The following is a 17,445-nucleotide window of genomic DNA, read 5'->3' on the forward strand; positions in this document are numbered from 1 at the left end:
ACTAGGTCCAGAGTTATACTTCCTTGCACGGGTGAAAGGTACACCTACCGGTGAAAAGTCACAATACTTGATGACCATGAACATGTTACAGAACAAATTACAGACCAGTCGCCTGTTCTGAATGATATTTGTAGGAGCGCATACGACACATGAACAAAACACACACACACACATACACACACACACGTATAAATACATATATAAATATATGTGTATAAAATATATATATATATATATATATATATATATATATATATATATATATATCTGTATATATATGGAATTCGTAGGCAAAGCTTACAAATATTAAATACATCCGCAACCATCGTGCGACATGGTATGACCAGCAACAGAGCAAAAGCAGAGGGATTTGGGAAATCAATATTTGGCCCAAATATTCCTCGCGACGAGCAACACGTCAGCGCAAATATATCAAGTTCAAAAAGGAATTTTCCTCATGGTGGAGACCACGCAAACAAACAGGTACACAAATACACACAAACGCGTACAAACACACACACACATGTATATATATATATAATATATATATATACGTGTATACATATATATATATACTGTATATATATATAGGCCTATATATACTATATATATGTGTAGTCTATATATGTATGTATAAGAGAGAGAGAGAGAGAGAGAGAGAGAGAGAGAGAGAGAGGAGGGTACAGGCTGCCCAAGAGCAAGAGCCCGTGCTGGCATAAGGCGAGCTTAAACTAAAACAAAAAAAAAAAAAACAAGAGACACGAAGTTAAATATATAAATAAATAAATCAATCAATTAATCAATACAACGTCAGAATGCATAATACATACACGGCACACATGCGTAAAGGTACCACCCAACTTGCCCGCCCGAAAGTTTAAAGTTCAAACAGAACGGGGTCTTCGTAATTTGAACATTCTGCTGAAGCATATTTTGCCTCTCTAGGTGTAAGGAGTGGATAAGGTACAAGGTCAGAATTATCAAGTCCTCGTTCTGTTTGAACTTTAGTGGGCCAAAGCCAGGGGATGATGGAGATACCCCTTGCCAAATTAATAGCTAAGACTTCTAGGTCAACCACTTCTGTGGAGGCAAAGACATTAAGATGTGAAAAAAAAAAAGTGTAACTGTAACTACCAGACTGAATCTGCTCACTAAGATATATACGAAACTGAATAACGCAAACTAGCAATATCCACAATGTGCAACAATGAGGTCATTCAACGCTGAGAATAATTTTGAAACGATTGTTAGGAGAAGGCTGGGAAAGTAAGATGGAAGAAAGAGAATATGAACGAAGGTATAGTAAAAGGAATGAAAAGAGTTGCAACTTGAGGCCGAAGGGACACTGTAACGAACCTTAAGCAAGGCCTACAGTGCACCGTGTGAGGGGCACTGACGGCACTAACCCCCTACGGAAACAAATTTAATGTAAAACAAACAGATCATATTTTCAAAGACGATGTAATAGCTCGTTGAAAAAAAAAACACATACATACATACATACAAACATACACACAAACACACGAAAATACACATAATGAATGAGCAACCTAGAACGGCAACTCCCAACCCACATTTCTTCAGACATCTAGGTCACTGCCAATCCATGATAAATGGGACTCAGTCAAGGAAACGATACGTCTGACACTAATACTATCGCTTGCACTGCGGCTACCTACATTCTGTTATGACGAAAAGATGGCAAATTCTCCTTGTGCACTAAATTCATATAAAAATGTATTCTTAATTTACTTTCACTATCCATTCGTATAAAAATATTTTACTAATTTACTTTCACTATCCATTCCTATAAAAATATATTACTAGTTTACTTTCACTATCCATTCCTATAAAAATATATAATTTACTTGCACTATTCATTCCTATAAAAACATATTTACTTTCACTATCCATTCCTGTAAATATATATTGCTCATTTACTTTCATTAATCATTCCTATAAAAATATATTAATAGTTTGCGTTCACTATCCATTCCTATAAAAATATATTAATCTACTTTCACTATCCATTCCTATAAAAATATTTTACTAGTTTACTTTCACTATCCATTCTTATAAATATATATTATTAATTTACTTTCACTATCCATATAGTGATGAAAAATTTAACCTCATCGACCAAAGGATCAAGGACAAAATTCATACTTCTTCGTGATGCTGATCTATTCACGTAATGAATAATGTCAATAACAATAACAATAAGAATACGAACAGATATAAATAGCCTATAATCATACTTTACAATGACTCGTAATACACAAAATACACTCCAAAAGAATCATTACTTTCTATGAATGTCCACAAACACACCTATCAATGTATAGAATGGAACAGAATACAGAATTTAGCCCAAAGGCCAAGCGCGCTGGGACCTATGAGGTTATTCAGCGCTGAAAAAAGAAACCGACAGTAAAAAGGTTTGAAATGTGTAACAGGAGGAAAACCTCGCAGGTGCACTTTGAATCAGGAGAGGGTGGAAAGTTTATGATGGAAGAGAGAATATGAACGGAGGTACAATAAAAGAAAAGAAAGGGGTTGCAGCTAGGGGCCGAAGGTATGCTGCAGAGAACCTCAAGTAATACTATCACTGTATGAACTTATGTGTGCGTGTGTGAATTTGGCTGTCCCACTTACTGCTTCGATATAACTTTCAAACCGGAAGAAAGTGATTTTAATAGAGAACATATGAACGTTCTAACAAGGCTAATGCAAAGTGCATTGTCAGAGTTTCTGCATTTCTCATTACTGGAGGAAAATAAAGCTTATTAGTCCAACGAAGCTTCGCCACAAACACACAAACCAAAGCAAGAGAAAGCAGAGAGAGAGAGAGAGAGAGAGAGAGAGAGAGAGAGAGAGAGGGGGGGGGGTGATAAGAGTTGGACAAGGTGTAACATAAGAACTAAAACGTAGAGCGGACTTCACAGTTTCGATCAAACTGTGAATAGGTATAAGCGTAAGACAGAGAACATTGAATGGAAGCTGCATGATAAAAAAATTTATTCACACATACATATATATACGCACATACACACACACACACACGTAAAGAGAGCACTAGAGAGAGAGGGGAGATGAAAGAAAAGCAACGAAATGTAGGGATGCGCTGTATATTTAAATACAAATAAAAAATGATTTAAGACAAAACCTCTCAAGTAAGAACAAGGAAAAGATATATATAATGTGTTTATATATACTATATATATATATATATATATATATATATATATATATATATATATATATATATATATGTGTGTGTGTGTGTGTATAAACCCACGTTTCTCTCTCTCTCTCCTCTCTCTCTTCTCTCTCTCTCTCTCTCTCTCTCTCTCTCTCTCTCTCTCCCTTGCGCAAAGTCTTGATTACCCAGATAAAGTCGTCACAGATACTTGAAGACTTCAGAGAAACATGTGGAATTGTGCGAGCTTTGGGGATTGTAGCATCCGCTAAGACTTTTCAAACATGAGGATGACCTCCAAAGCAATGAGAGAGAGAGAGAGAGAGAGAGAGAGAGAGAGAGAGAGAGAGAGAGAGAGAGAGAGAGACTGTCCTGACGTTTAAAACTATACAAGATCTTCATAGTTTATTGTAATTCCAGAAATTTAACAATTAAGATCACTTTTGCTTCGTTAATCCAGCTAGTTTAAATAATGATCAGATTGGACTGGTTATCCAACGCTACCTGATGATAATTTATAACAACATCGTCAATAATAATGATACCATCATATTACTATTAATATTACTTGGGTATAGAAATTCAGCGATTTACAGATGTATATTTTCTGTAGCCCCTCGGGACCTTTTCACATCACATTCCTTTACTTTAACATTTAGGACACTTCATGGTGTTTCCTTCCTATTATTATTATTATTATTATTATTATTATTATTATTATTATTATTATTATTATTAGTTTATAAGGCTAGTTTTTCATTTACATATTAACAATAATCAGCGTCGTCTTCAACAGGATATTCGAGGGTAACATAAATAACTCGCCTTTTGCCACTGACTATACTCTTGCGGTGTAGTCAGTAACGAAAGAAATGACATCCAAAATATTTATCAACATTTATCAACTCTTTCCATTCGAGGGATAAACTCTTTCATCTAAAGCAATGGGGGAGGGGGGAATCTCTAGCTACAATTCCTAGGCCACTGGTAAAGATACCTGAGGTTCCACTTTCTATTTCAACACCCTTGCTGCTACCGGTCCTGGTCGTTTCGGCCGTAAGTTACTTAGGCCGTAACATCCAAAACAACGTAAGACCTTATACGTTTATGGTATTTACCGTTATGTTTATGGTATTTACCGTTATTATTTTAAGTTTTACGTACATCCCCAAGGGGCTGGTACTAAACACGGCGTCCATTTTGCACGTAAACGTGCTTACGGCCTAAATGACTTACGGCCGAAACGACCCGAACTCGCTGCTATTGCCTATCACATAAAAAGGATAAGGATATAAAGTGCAATCATTTTGAGACCGTGAACGTTTCTATATCAGACCTCGCACTGTAAAATCGTAAACTCGCATGGCATGTGTACATACGCCTCCACACTTCTTTTGCTTATGTTTACCACAAGTAGTCGTAGCAGTAGTAGAAGGAAGAGAGATCTACCTTTGCAATGGTTCCCGCTGTGCATCACTGTAAACCCCAAGCATCAACGGTCCTGCGTTCAACATCGGCCAATTAGCAAATAAGCGTAAATGATCAAGTCATTTATGAGTCAAAAAAGTAATTCTTTGAAACAAAATACTCCATTTCATCAGTACATTGCGAAAATCCTTTAGTGAACCTGATCTTGAAGCCCTCTGGATAAACGCGCGCGCACGCACACAATCTCCTGCGGCTAACGTTATCAAAGAACCACACATCCGGGTGCCTCTAATTAGTTTGCTCCTGTCCAAAGGGGGTGTGTCGCCCTGCCTTCTGTCAACACCATCGAAGCAATTACTGTCTGAAGACGACTCCGTATTGGCTGATTTAGTTTTGCTGATTTAGCTCTAACCGGCCTTAGAATTTTGAAATAAAACGCCGCAAATTTTTCGGTTAGTTTCCTATAAGCACAATGAGAGACACTGAAGTCCAGTAGGTGCCAAATGACATTCGGTCTCTTCAAAAAATCAACATCCAAAATTATTCCATATATATATATACAGAGAGAGAGAGAGAGAGAGAGAGAGAGAGAGAGAGAGAGAGAGAGAGAGAGAGAGAGAGAGAGAGAGAGGTTGAAAACTAGGCTCACTATGAAGCGAAACTGGAATCGAAACTCACATAGGCCTAGATATAGGGAGACCTGGATATGTTCTGCCAAGGTAATATGTTATATTATATCGTATTATATATTCTATACATAAACCTGTTACAAACATACACGCAAAACGTTAAAGGGTATTCATGTGCCTCACCGACCTCGCTCTTCAAGAAAAGAAAATGATAACGGAAGGTTTATCAGTTCCATTCGCTGACCCGACCCACCCTTATCACAGCAAAGCACGAACCAATCTCCCAACACAATGAAGGAAAATATACGACTCATGTTCGGTGGTGACTTACCTTACAAACTCACCAGGTCTCCACGCTCTGCATTAATGAAGCTGTGAGAGAGAATTTCAAATGATGGTTATAATGCGTTGCAGATAATTCCAAAGGATATCTTTCGTTGTCTGAGCAACTCTCCTCAGCAATTGCCAGTAAAAGACGCCTGACGTAAGCTAAATCGAACATTTCGCCCTGGTGCTCAATAGCAAGGTCGGTCAACATACCTAAGACTCAAAACTCGTTTACCTAAGACTCAAAACGAAAAGAACAATAATCACAATAAATCATTCACTGTACCCTAATGCTGAATATGACGCTATCGGCACTTCCTATGTATATGCAAAAGAAACATAAACTATTATCCACGTGCAGCTGACCACATAGGCCTAATTAAACAAAACCTGAGCATCATAATACCGTGAAAAATAATAAACAAGTAAAATATGCACAGAAGTTTCCTCGACGCAATCGAGTTTTCTGTACAGCGTATAATCAAGGCCACAGAAAATAGATCTATCTTTCAGTGGTCTCGGTATAATGCTGTATGAGCCGCGGCCCATGAAACTTTAACCACGGCCCGATGGTGCCCTGTGCTATATCGTTGCCAGACGCACGGTTATGGCTAACTTTAACCTTAAATAAAATAAAAACTACTGAGGCTAGAGGGCTGTAATTTGGTATGTTTGACGATTTGAGAGTGGATGATCAACATTCCAATTTGCAGCCCTCTAGCCTCAGTGGTTTTAAGACCTAAGGGCATACAAAAAAATGCGGACGGACAGACAAAGCCGGCACAATAGTTTTCTTTTACAGAACATTACAATGACTGGGAAATACTTCTAAGAAAACTTTCACAAGAAAAACCACGAAAAATATATAATTAAAAAATCACCTGTCCTCGGAAATCATATTATTCATAGACATTCGTCTCTCTCTCTCTCTCTAGCAAGTGACCTTGAGGAGTCTAACGGAACAGAAGCAAATGCCAAGAGGTACGGGAATACATCAATAACGACGTAGAGTCGTCAATACATAAATGTCGCCGCCCCAACTTACAAACACACACGCATACTTCAGACTCTTTCTGGCCCAATTTAGACTGGAAATCATGAATCCTCGCATGGCATAGTTCGGTGACTTGTTTCTTTCCATTTACTTCAAGCTTTGGAATGGAATTCCCCTGTTTGACTATTGTGACCTTTCTTTCTTAAATAAGAGGTCGGTCTCTTAACACTTCCTTCGGTCAGACCTTAACCTTGTTTTGTTCAGGCTTTGGCTAAATAAGGAGGATTACATTTAGTAGCTGGTTACCCCGACATCCACAGCTAGACAGGTGAGGGAGTCGAGAGCTTAATCAGATTAATCTTAATAAGCCAAGTCTTGCCTAACCTACTGGAATACCCATTCAATCACTAAGACCCACTTATTCTCATTTGTTATATTTCTGGTGTCTATCGAAACTATACAAATTTGCCCGACCTCGTGTCAGTAAAAAGTAGATCTTCCCTTCATAAATACAATTTATGCCTCTTAATGCCTTTAATAAATGTATGCAATATCAGTCATTGTAACCATGTAAAAAAATTATTTTCGCATTTATTTTTGTACAATCTGGCATATTTTGACTCACTGGATTTTTTCCCATGATGAACCTTTATTTCATTAGAGACTAAATGCCCATAAATTCGGGTGACATTTCCGGTTTCTCACTGGAAACTGACTGTTTGCTTTAAACAACCGTACTACTGCTTATACGTTTCTCAAGAAGAATTCCGGAAGGCAGCAGTCGAAAACCGAAGAGTATATAGTTCCAGTCCAAGCACGACGAAGCTTCCACCCATTACCACCGTATCTGAGGACGTATATTGAGGGTATTCTCCCTCCCTTGCCCTATAACTGTTCGCATGGACGTAAGGTCTTTTGATATGACTGCATAAGAAAACTACAGCCTGCAGACGGCTCTCGGCTGGATTAACCAACCGACTTCTTCGTTATCGCTAGCCACCATCAACACTGCGATCCTCCTCCTCCTTCGCAAGAACTCATTGGAACGGATGTGCTTGAGGTATGCCACCCTCAATGGCAGATGCGGTTTTTAAATCTTGATTTAAGTCACATTTACGTAAACTGTAATCATTCAGAAGGTTCCATTTTGCCCTCGACCTACTAAAATAACCCTTGGATAGATGTAACTTACATTTATGAGGTTATCTGCCAAATTTCCTTTATGTTTAAAAGTTCATTAATCAGTCAGGTATTAGGAGTGATGGGTTTATGTTGACTATTGGTGTTGGAATTTATCTCCCGTCACTAAGATTAAAATTTGATGGTTCTGACGCAGGCTGTACTTAAGACGGTTATTGTTCAACTGTTTTGATGTGGCATTAATTTCGGAAAGTCTACATTAATATATTTCACTTGGCGATTTAATACTGATTTGGCTTGATCATTCGGATCTTTGACACTAATATTTAAAGCTTGATGCCTTGTATAAACTCATATCCGAAAAGTGTTTTCAACGGTGCTTTTAAAAATTTCGGAATTCCAAGGGCGGGAGGGACTATTAGGTAATGGACTAGGGAGGCTCAACATCACCTTTTCAGTGACTAGTGTTAATCGCTGGCAAGGTGGTTTGCCTCCCTGAAAGCACACCTGTCCATATCAACCAACATTTCGAGTGTTCATAATTGTCATTTTGGTAATTGCATATGAAGGTTAAAATAATAAATATTTAAAATATATTATTTTAGTTTTACTTAAATTGTCCATTAGAAAAAGTTTAGTCCAAACCTCAACCCCTTATACACGTTTATTAAGAGCTCTCCACAAATGAACTTCATCAACCTCTCAACACATTATGGCGGGCGTAATCCAGCAATACTCCATGCCAGAAATTCTGTGGAAGTTATAAAAGAATGGCAGTAACTCTCCCCGACATTTATAAATTTTCTGGCTGACTCTAACATCCCTTGGGATTTTGTTCCTCTCTTAACAGCCAGAGTGAAAATGAAAGAAAATCAATATCAGCAGTTTTCACCGAATACTGAAAAGATGAGTGTAAGAGATTAAATTTTGGCTGCAATGTTTTATTATTAGGTTTCAAAAATATTATGTGACAAGATATTTTCAACACCTGCCTTGTGCATGAAGAAATGAAATCCTAATGTGAAAAGCACTGTACAGACGTGATAACTAGCAATACGTCAAGGGATGAATAACCATTATGAACAGGATATAGCCTAGCTGTGTCATTACAAACCCCAGATAACATGAGCGGAAAAAATGTATTTGGAGGATGGAAAAACACAGCTGATTTCTGGCAGCAAAGAATCTTTATCAGGGTCTGGGATTGATGCTGAGTAAGTGTCAGTAGAGCTCTGAGTTGCAACCTATCAAGCATGACTACTCTATCAGTTCAAGTCGATTCATGGAAAAATTAGTATGGTACATGCAAAAAATGAAGCTCCAGATTTTTATAAGAAACTACAAAATGCACCTAAGAATACTGCTAGGCATTTCATTTTGATTTGCTGGAGTGACTTCAATGTTATGGTAAGTAGCAGCAGCAATGGTCCTGAAGACTGTGGCTAGGAATGGTATTTATTTGATGTAGGAGAATGGAAAGAAATCTAGCAGTTTTTTCCATGATAAATGTTTTTATGATTGGTGGAACTATATATGAACACTGAAGCATCCCCAAAACAAGGACTACTGTATATGGTGAATTCCACAATTATATATCAGTTTGCTATTACTATAGCCGTGAGGCAAGAGCTATTAAAAGTGAAAATTTTTTACCGTAAGATACTTGTAAAGATATAAGGAACACCCACAAACATCACACAAAACAAAAAGCACATCCATACTCACCTCACCAGACAAGCACTTAATAACCTTCCCAACAACAAAATACTCGGCACCCCCCCACCCAACATAAGCAGCACTGAAACACAGCTCTCGAGATTGGAGAGAGTACACCTGACTCAACTTCGCTGTGGTCATCACCAATCACTAAACACCTACAAACACCGCATAGACAACACCCAAACAGACATATGTCCACTCTGCCAAGTTAGTCCCCACACAATTACACATCTCTTAGTAGATTGCCTTAACTTGGCAGCCCTTAGGCAACAACACAACATCCACACTACCACACAGTTATGGTCAGATCCAGTAAGCGTGGTGTCCTTCTTGCGCGGTGCAGGCTTCCTGGCATAACAGAGTCTGGGGAACCACAACAACAACACAGGAGCAATTCTGATATGGTTTGATAAAACCATTGGACCTGTCAAAGGGTCTAAGAGCGTGAAACAGAGCAATGACATAGGACGAGGTTAATCCAGCACTCGGACAGCCCCTTAAGATGATCTGATATCCAAAATATTCAACATCAAAGTGGGGGGGTCCAGCATAGGTCTTAGGGACTGATAAATAACATAATAACAATGCCAAATTGGGGTGATCTTACAGTGTGGTAATTTTGAGGGTTGCCATTTTCCTACGGGTTGTTTTGAAATATCCTGTAAAATTATTTCAAAGAGATTCGAATCAGCAGTTAACACTTTGCTGAGATATGAACAGGCTGATTTCAGTTAAGGAAAAAGTAGTAATGATCAGATACAGTAGTTGTTAGACATTTAATGCAATAAGCCAATGGGATATACGTTCCACCCTTAGTGTTGTGTAGATTTAAATAAAAAGCATTTGACAATCATTTCACATGCTTTATGGATGATTGTGAGATTTCACAGGTTTTTTTTATAAGTCTGTAGATGTTATTTTGAATCTTCATGAAGGCAACCTCTGTAAAGCAAGTTATGATGTAAAACTGAAGGTAATCTCTGCAAAGTAACTAATGATAATATACTGTATTGCAGTTGTTGCTGAAACAAATGTGTATTAACTGGAAAGAGAACAGAAGGTTAATACTGTATATCTTGATTATGTTGACGACAATGTAATGACATGAACATTTTCTGAGACAATGCCACTGATAATAGAAAACAGTCAGAAAAGCAGTTTTAACCATAAAAAACGAAATAATAAATAAGAAGATTCCCAAGGAATTCATTGTTGCAGATAGAGTAAAAAGAGGGGTTAAGAGGCTTATATATTCAAGTATGATTGCCTCACAAGATGGATCATTTAAATATGAACTCATGAGAAAAACTGGACTGACAGCTGGAATGCTCAAACCTGTTTGGAATAATATATTGTTTCATTAAAAGAATTAATTCTATAATTAACAAACTTATTTTCATATGAGAACACAAACTACAATAGAGCTCAGTTACAACAGATGAAGGGTTCTTTCACCTTAAGGACAATAAAATTACATGACTCATGGATGGAAATGGATTGCATATATTTACAGGAGACAAGGAAAACTAATCGCAGGAGAGACAAGGCTGAGAACTATGAAGGGGGAGGTCAAAGAGGATTGTTGGACAGACATTTTCAACAAGAATTTATCAAGGCCCTCTACTCCCACTGGGGTCACAAAAAAATTGACTGATTGAAAGATCGACCTTGCAAATGAAGTTGCAGAGGTGTTGTGCCCAGCAGCTGAAAAACACATTAAAATCTCAAAGATAAAGGTCTAGGCATTACAGCATATGAAAAGGAGGGACAAAATTTTAGTCAGCAAAGAAATAAAGTAGTAGCACAACACATACCAACAGTAAGTCCAAAAAATCACAGAAAAAAAGCATAAGGGCTTGAGGAACACAACAGTGATGGGAACTAACCTCACATCTAACCCCAAAGGCCTGATGGAAAAGACTGAAGCAAAAGCACTAATGTCAACAGTGAAAAACGATGGATACTAAACATATGCAAATCTAAATGCATACAAGGCATAACACTTTTAAGACCAAGTTAGTGATATAGTGGCTATCACTGCATTTACACATTCTGCAAAAGATCAGGTAAAGATAAAAGTACCAAGCTACAGCCAAACTTGAGAAGAAAGAACTTGGATGCAAAGCACTTGTCTTCTTTCCAACTGTCTTTTAAATAGAATCTGGTTACCAGCATGAAAGACCACAGTTGTTGTGGCACAATCTGCGGAAATCTACCAATCAATCAAATCCGATTAGGATAAGTAATCCTCCTAAAAAATTTACACATTTCAAACAAAAATTCTGCAGGAAACAGTTAGCTAGAGTTAGAACTTTGTAAATTACAATATTTTTCCCCAAATCAATAGAAACCTCCAAAAGTGTTAATTTAGAACTTATCAACCACATTAATTACTGAGTATGTGGTCAAAAGTTTGAAGGAGCCATGTATAGGCAGTTAATTTTAAAAGTTGAATATGTTTGAGGGAGCCATGTATAGGCAGTTTTAGATTTAAAAGTTGAACATGTTTGAAGGAGCCATGTATAGCAGTTAGATTTGAAAGTTGAATATGCATAAGTTACTTATAATCCTAATTTTTTCTGCTATCTTATTTTCACAAAAAGCAAACATTTTCTGAACAAAGGCTTTTCTGTAAATTCTGCACAAGAGTTAAATGCTTCCATTTGTACATGGATTGCCAGTACAGCATAATTCTAATCATATTTTCAGCATTCATCTCTCAAACAATATTTGCCATTTCTACCTTAACAGCCTGCAGCTAACAATTATGTATCAAAAGGGAAATTTCAGTGTCCTCACACAGCATCAAGTACAGTCACAAAACTAAACGGTAAGTATAAAATACATCATAAACTCATTAGCATACCAACATGTAAACACTAACAGCCAAACAAATACAGCACCCCACAGCCATCCATTAATGATAATATACTTCCTGAGAAAACAGATGCTTAATTAGTACCTGCAAATGAAAAAAACATTTGGCATTTATAATACATCTAAGCATGTGTGTGTAATCTCCAAAGAATATAACTGACTTTTTAATACAGCAAACTTGATTATCATGCAGTGTAGGCTATATGGTTTCAAATACAGTGGTACATGATCTGATAATTGATTTAAGGTGATGTCTAGCCTACTCAAGCCATGATACCACCAAACCTTCCAAACATCCACACACCACCAAGATGCAGCAACCTTAGTCTGGAAACAATATATCAAGATCCCTTAAAATGTGCTAGAAAATTTTTATAGTGATATACAGCATAAGACAAATTTTCTCGAGACTATGGTCAGTGACAAGTTAATAATTTTAAAATTTTCTGAAAAAAATTACATTTATGCAAGAAAAATCAGCTAACATCAAATTCCTTCTTCCCCCACTTGTATTACACTGCATTTATGTACTGCACAGACTGATATACAAAACCCTCTGGAAAAAGAGCCACTAATTAACCTTTACAAGATTTCCTGGTTACTGTATGCTGTACCTGACTGGTAACTACTACAGTAACCTCTCTTCTTTGAAAGTTCAAGCAAAGATGCAATGCATTACTACCCTAAAATGATTCTCCTTGTATTTCAATAATTTACTTATTTTTTTAATTTTCTTTTCTAATAATTGATCTCTTCTTTCTGTATTTCCCATAACATTATGTTACTTCTTTCAAATGAACGCCATATTCTTTGGAAAACTGAATTTCAGGTCAATGGCCCCAGTGGGCTTTTTCCATATGAATTGGGTTCATCTTCAGAATCATAACAATAATAATAATAGGTCCAGGAGGATGTGGAATCCTGAAAAATACAAATAAAATATGGTAATATGCTTAGCCTATGCTAGACTACCCCAAAATACTTAGCTAACCTAAGCAACATACCTTAGGTCAATAAAACCTATAGAACACACAGAAATCTGAATAATATATCACTGCTGTATACAAAAAGCTCAGCTGAAGCATATTTCAGTTAAAAAAACAAATATGATGGTGAGATTACAAGTTGTTGCAAGCATCGTGTTAGGTTAGGTCAGGTTATTCTGGGGTCTCTTAATTTTCATAGTATTTCTATCATGAAACTAATACCTATAGCATATAAAGAGTTTTATAGGCAAATTTTGTCATTAAATCCTTATTTCGGTTCAAAACAGTTACATACATGTTGACGAAGAAACCAAGGAATTTTGCGCTGTCGGCCATAGCCTAGCCTACACTTCTTTACGTACGCCAGTTTGAAAGGCCTTGAAAAGGGTAATTTGAGTATGCATCTCATTAGTAATAGTAAAACTTCAATTTTTTTATGTTGATAAAATCGTTTGTTTGTCTTGTTGTGGGCTACAGTCTAGACCTGGGTCTGAAATAATCGTAGGCCTATGTCTAACACTGGTCTAGCCTAGGGCCTATGCGAAGGTAGGCAAGATTACAAAAAGTCTACGTGGGCCATAATGGCACTGCCCTAGCTTAAGCTTTTTATTCACTAAACAGTTTAAGCTTCTATAACCCTATGAAAGCTAAGCCAGCTTAGCCCCTATAGGCTAAAGAGCATAAGCTGACATAGGACTGGCCTAACTGGCCTAACCTTACAGGTTAAGCTGTACTAACTAATCCTGTTAATCTCGGACATGACTTTTCAGGTGAAGGTATAAAATATAATCGACTGTTCGTGACAGCAGTGGGAGGAGGTTTAGATGTGGGGTACGAGTAGGAGTGATAGGGGTAGGTGGGGGAGGAGGTCGGATACCTTTTAAAGAGTTGGAAAAATAACATTTACCACTTCAAACGTCTCTCACTGTTAGGGTGAGGGCAGGAAATTTAATCAGCTGTTTCGCGACGGGAGGTGGAGGAGAAGGTCGAGGTGGTGGTGGAGTAAGAGTAGGAGGTGGAAGCGTAGGGGAGGAGGAGGACGACGACGACGGGTAGGTTTTTAATGATTGGAAAAACAACCTAAGTGATTTAAAATGACTTACTGTTCAGGTGAATGTAGGAAATATAATCAGCTGTTCTTGACAGGAGGAGTACGAGGTGGTGGAGGAGGACCCGTCAAAGAACCCCACACTTCTCCGAAACGTCTGACACTTCTCGCCCTCGAAAAACTCCGAAAAACAACGAAGCTAATTCCTCAGGAGGCATCAAGCACTACACTTTCACAACAACAAACATTCCCGAAGCACAGCGACAAAAAAAGTTACCGGTAAATAAGCCGCGTTTGGGCGCACACCTAACCACCTGCACTAAACTATTTCTCTCTCACACTTTACCTTTAGCATCGCTCACTCGCCACGCGTTGTCATGGCAACCGGTCGCCAAGGGCTGAGGTAGCAGCCTTTTGACTGGCTGCTCGATTGTAAGACGCTTCCCGATTGGTTCCCCGGGCACGAAAAACTCTGACCGAAACACGGGGCGAGGAATGTCAACAAATACATGACATGATTACGTGATGTTCCCTGCCACGGGCTTCTGTTTAATGAAATTACAGTCGGTACATAATTGACGTACGTACATGGGTTCTTAGGCTTCAATATACATCGGCAATATGATATATTATGAATTACATAGTTTTTTTAAAATTTTGGCAGATCAATGTACAGTGCATTACATGTTAATTACCGAGGGAAAAATAATTTCTAATTGGAAAAAACACAACACATATTGAAACGATAAACGATAATTATAAGCACACATTATAAAATTATAACCCTAATACTTTTCAAAATGGTGTAATCTTTAACATCACCACCGGATATAATGAAACACTACCGGACCACTGGCATGATAATAGTTGATGGTGAGTAATACTGTAACTGCAATTGGACACACAAACACGAGCGCGCGCACACACACACACACACATACATACATATACATACACACACACACACACACACACACATATATATATATATATATATATATATATATATATATGTATATATATATCCAATACAGCGCGAAGAAACGCGTGCTTGAGAATATCACTAAGTCCGTCAGGAAGGTGAGTGAAAACAGGACTTTGAACAAGTACTTTCCCTATAGTTTATTCTACATTTTCAAGTTCACACTGAATACAAAAGAAGTTGACAGAGATTTATATACAAAAACAGAAGGGGGTGGGGTTACGGTTTGTTAATCTGGGTAGCATGTTCTTTAAACAAAAAACAGGGACAAAGGATCAAGGGATAATCCAGGGTTGAGATTAACATTCCTGGTGAAAGTAGTTTCATATTTGTGACTAAAAGTAAGAAGCTCCCAACACAAATATGCCATTTCAAGAGGCTTGTTAAATAATGGCATTGTGGATCACTGGCTTAAGACAGGCCATATGATGAACTGGGATAAGTCAACGATTATCTACAAGGTCAACGACCATCAGAAAAGAAATCTGATAGAGACTGTCTTCATTGAAACTACTTCCACCAGGAATGTTAATCTCCACCCTGGATTATCCCTTGATCCTTTGTCCCTGTTTTTTATTTAAAGAACATGCTGTCCAGATTAACAAACTGTAACCCCACCCCCCTTCTGTTTTTGTATATAAATCTCTGTTAATCTCCACCTTGGGTTATCCCTTGATCCTTTGTCCCTGTCTTTTTTGTTTAAAGAACATGCTGCCCAGATTAACAAAGTGTAACCGCGCCCCCACCCCTTCTGTTTTTGTATATAAATCTCTGTCAACTTCTTTTGTGTTCAGTGTGAACTTGAAAATGTAGAATAAACTACAAAAGTACTTATTCAAAGTCCCGGTTTTCACTCACCTTCTGACGTCGACTTAGTGATATATATATATATATATATATATATATATATATATATATATATATATATATATATATATATATTATATATTATATAATTATATTATAATATAATGCTACAGAAACCACAGTAAGTATCGTTTGTAGACCTTTCTACAATCAGTCTGTAACCTTTGTCAATATCAAATTATTTGTGATATGTGAATACAGCAGCTGTGATGTGTTTGTCACATGTAAAAGTGATTTGATATTAATATGCATATTGTACTATATATAGTGTGTGAATAATGTCTATGTGCTGGGTGATTTAAATGTCATAGAGAGAGAGAGAGAGAGAGAGAGATGAAATTGATGGTAGGTATGGCACTCATGGAGTAAATGAGAATAGAGTCTAGTGCAACGTGTTTGGAAATAGTAATGTTAGAAACATAGTGCATGGTTGAGAAATAATATTCTTAAGTATACTGCAAAGTACTGTACTTGGCAAAGGAAATACAGCAAGGGAAAAAGCAAATATTTTTCAAGTAAAAATAGAAAATGAGGGATTTCATCAATGCATGCCTGTGACAGGTCACTGATTACCACACAAATAATTTCCAGTTTCAAATGTAACAGAAGCTTGTCTGCTTTTGCATACTACATGATATCATTCCAAGTGAACAGTAGAAATATATGAAAATTCTGTACTGTTTATATTTCATCTTACAAAACTAATGGTCTCTCATTAACGCATGAATGTCTGAAAAATGAATCACAGTTACTCTCATAGAAGGTAATGCAATAGACAGCATCCAAATTGGAGCTAAAATTCTGGTATCATGTTTGTTCTACTATCACACCATCATCATAGTTGCTGCTATTACCAGAGACTTCCAAGTTGGGATTGTCATGACTTATGGATTTGTAGTCAGTAGATTTTTTTCATAAAAAAGGAGTCTCTTGTAAACTGGTGTGCCTTCAGATGAAGTAAGACTTGCCACTACCATCTATTACACCTACTAGGAATTCCTGTCTACACCACATTAAGTAATCTTACAACTACAGTTCACTTGGTCCCCATTCTTCAAAGCTCCCTGGATATTGAGGCCTATTCACTATGCCACTTTTACCACACACTGTCACTTCATTCATTGCAAGTGTGTCCTTCTTCCTTAGACTTTCTGTTACTGTATACCTCAGATCAAATTACCCTACCCCATTCTCCTACCACGGCACAACCACACGTCACAAAGCATCTTTTCCCTGTGCTCTGTACATT

The 17,445-nt window shown here is 37.3% G+C and overlaps 1 protein-coding gene across 7 annotated transcripts in view; it reads right to left on the minus strand.

Annotated features, from left to right (window-relative positions):
• ktub (Tub domain-containing protein ktub) overlaps nt 1-14,797 on the minus strand; it is a 506,836-nt gene extending 492,039 nt beyond the window's left edge. Inside the window, exon 1 of one of the 7 annotated variants that reach the window (XM_067096900.1) lies at nt 14,403-14,797. The gene's annotated coding sequence lies outside the window, so the exon portion shown is untranslated. Of the gene's footprint in view, nt 1-5,443; nt 5,546-14,402 lie in introns of those variants that run through there. The other 6 variants (XM_067096899.1, XM_067096897.1, XM_067096893.1 and 3 more) reach the window with 6 other exon arrangements.
• Between the last annotated feature and the right edge of the window lie 2,648 nt (nt 14,798-17,445).

This window comes from Macrobrachium rosenbergii, chromosome 53 (assembly GCF_040412425.1).
Source record: "Macrobrachium rosenbergii isolate ZJJX-2024 chromosome 53, ASM4041242v1, whole genome shotgun sequence".
Classification (NCBI taxonomy): Eukaryota; Metazoa; Arthropoda; class Malacostraca; order Decapoda; family Palaemonidae; genus Macrobrachium; species Macrobrachium rosenbergii.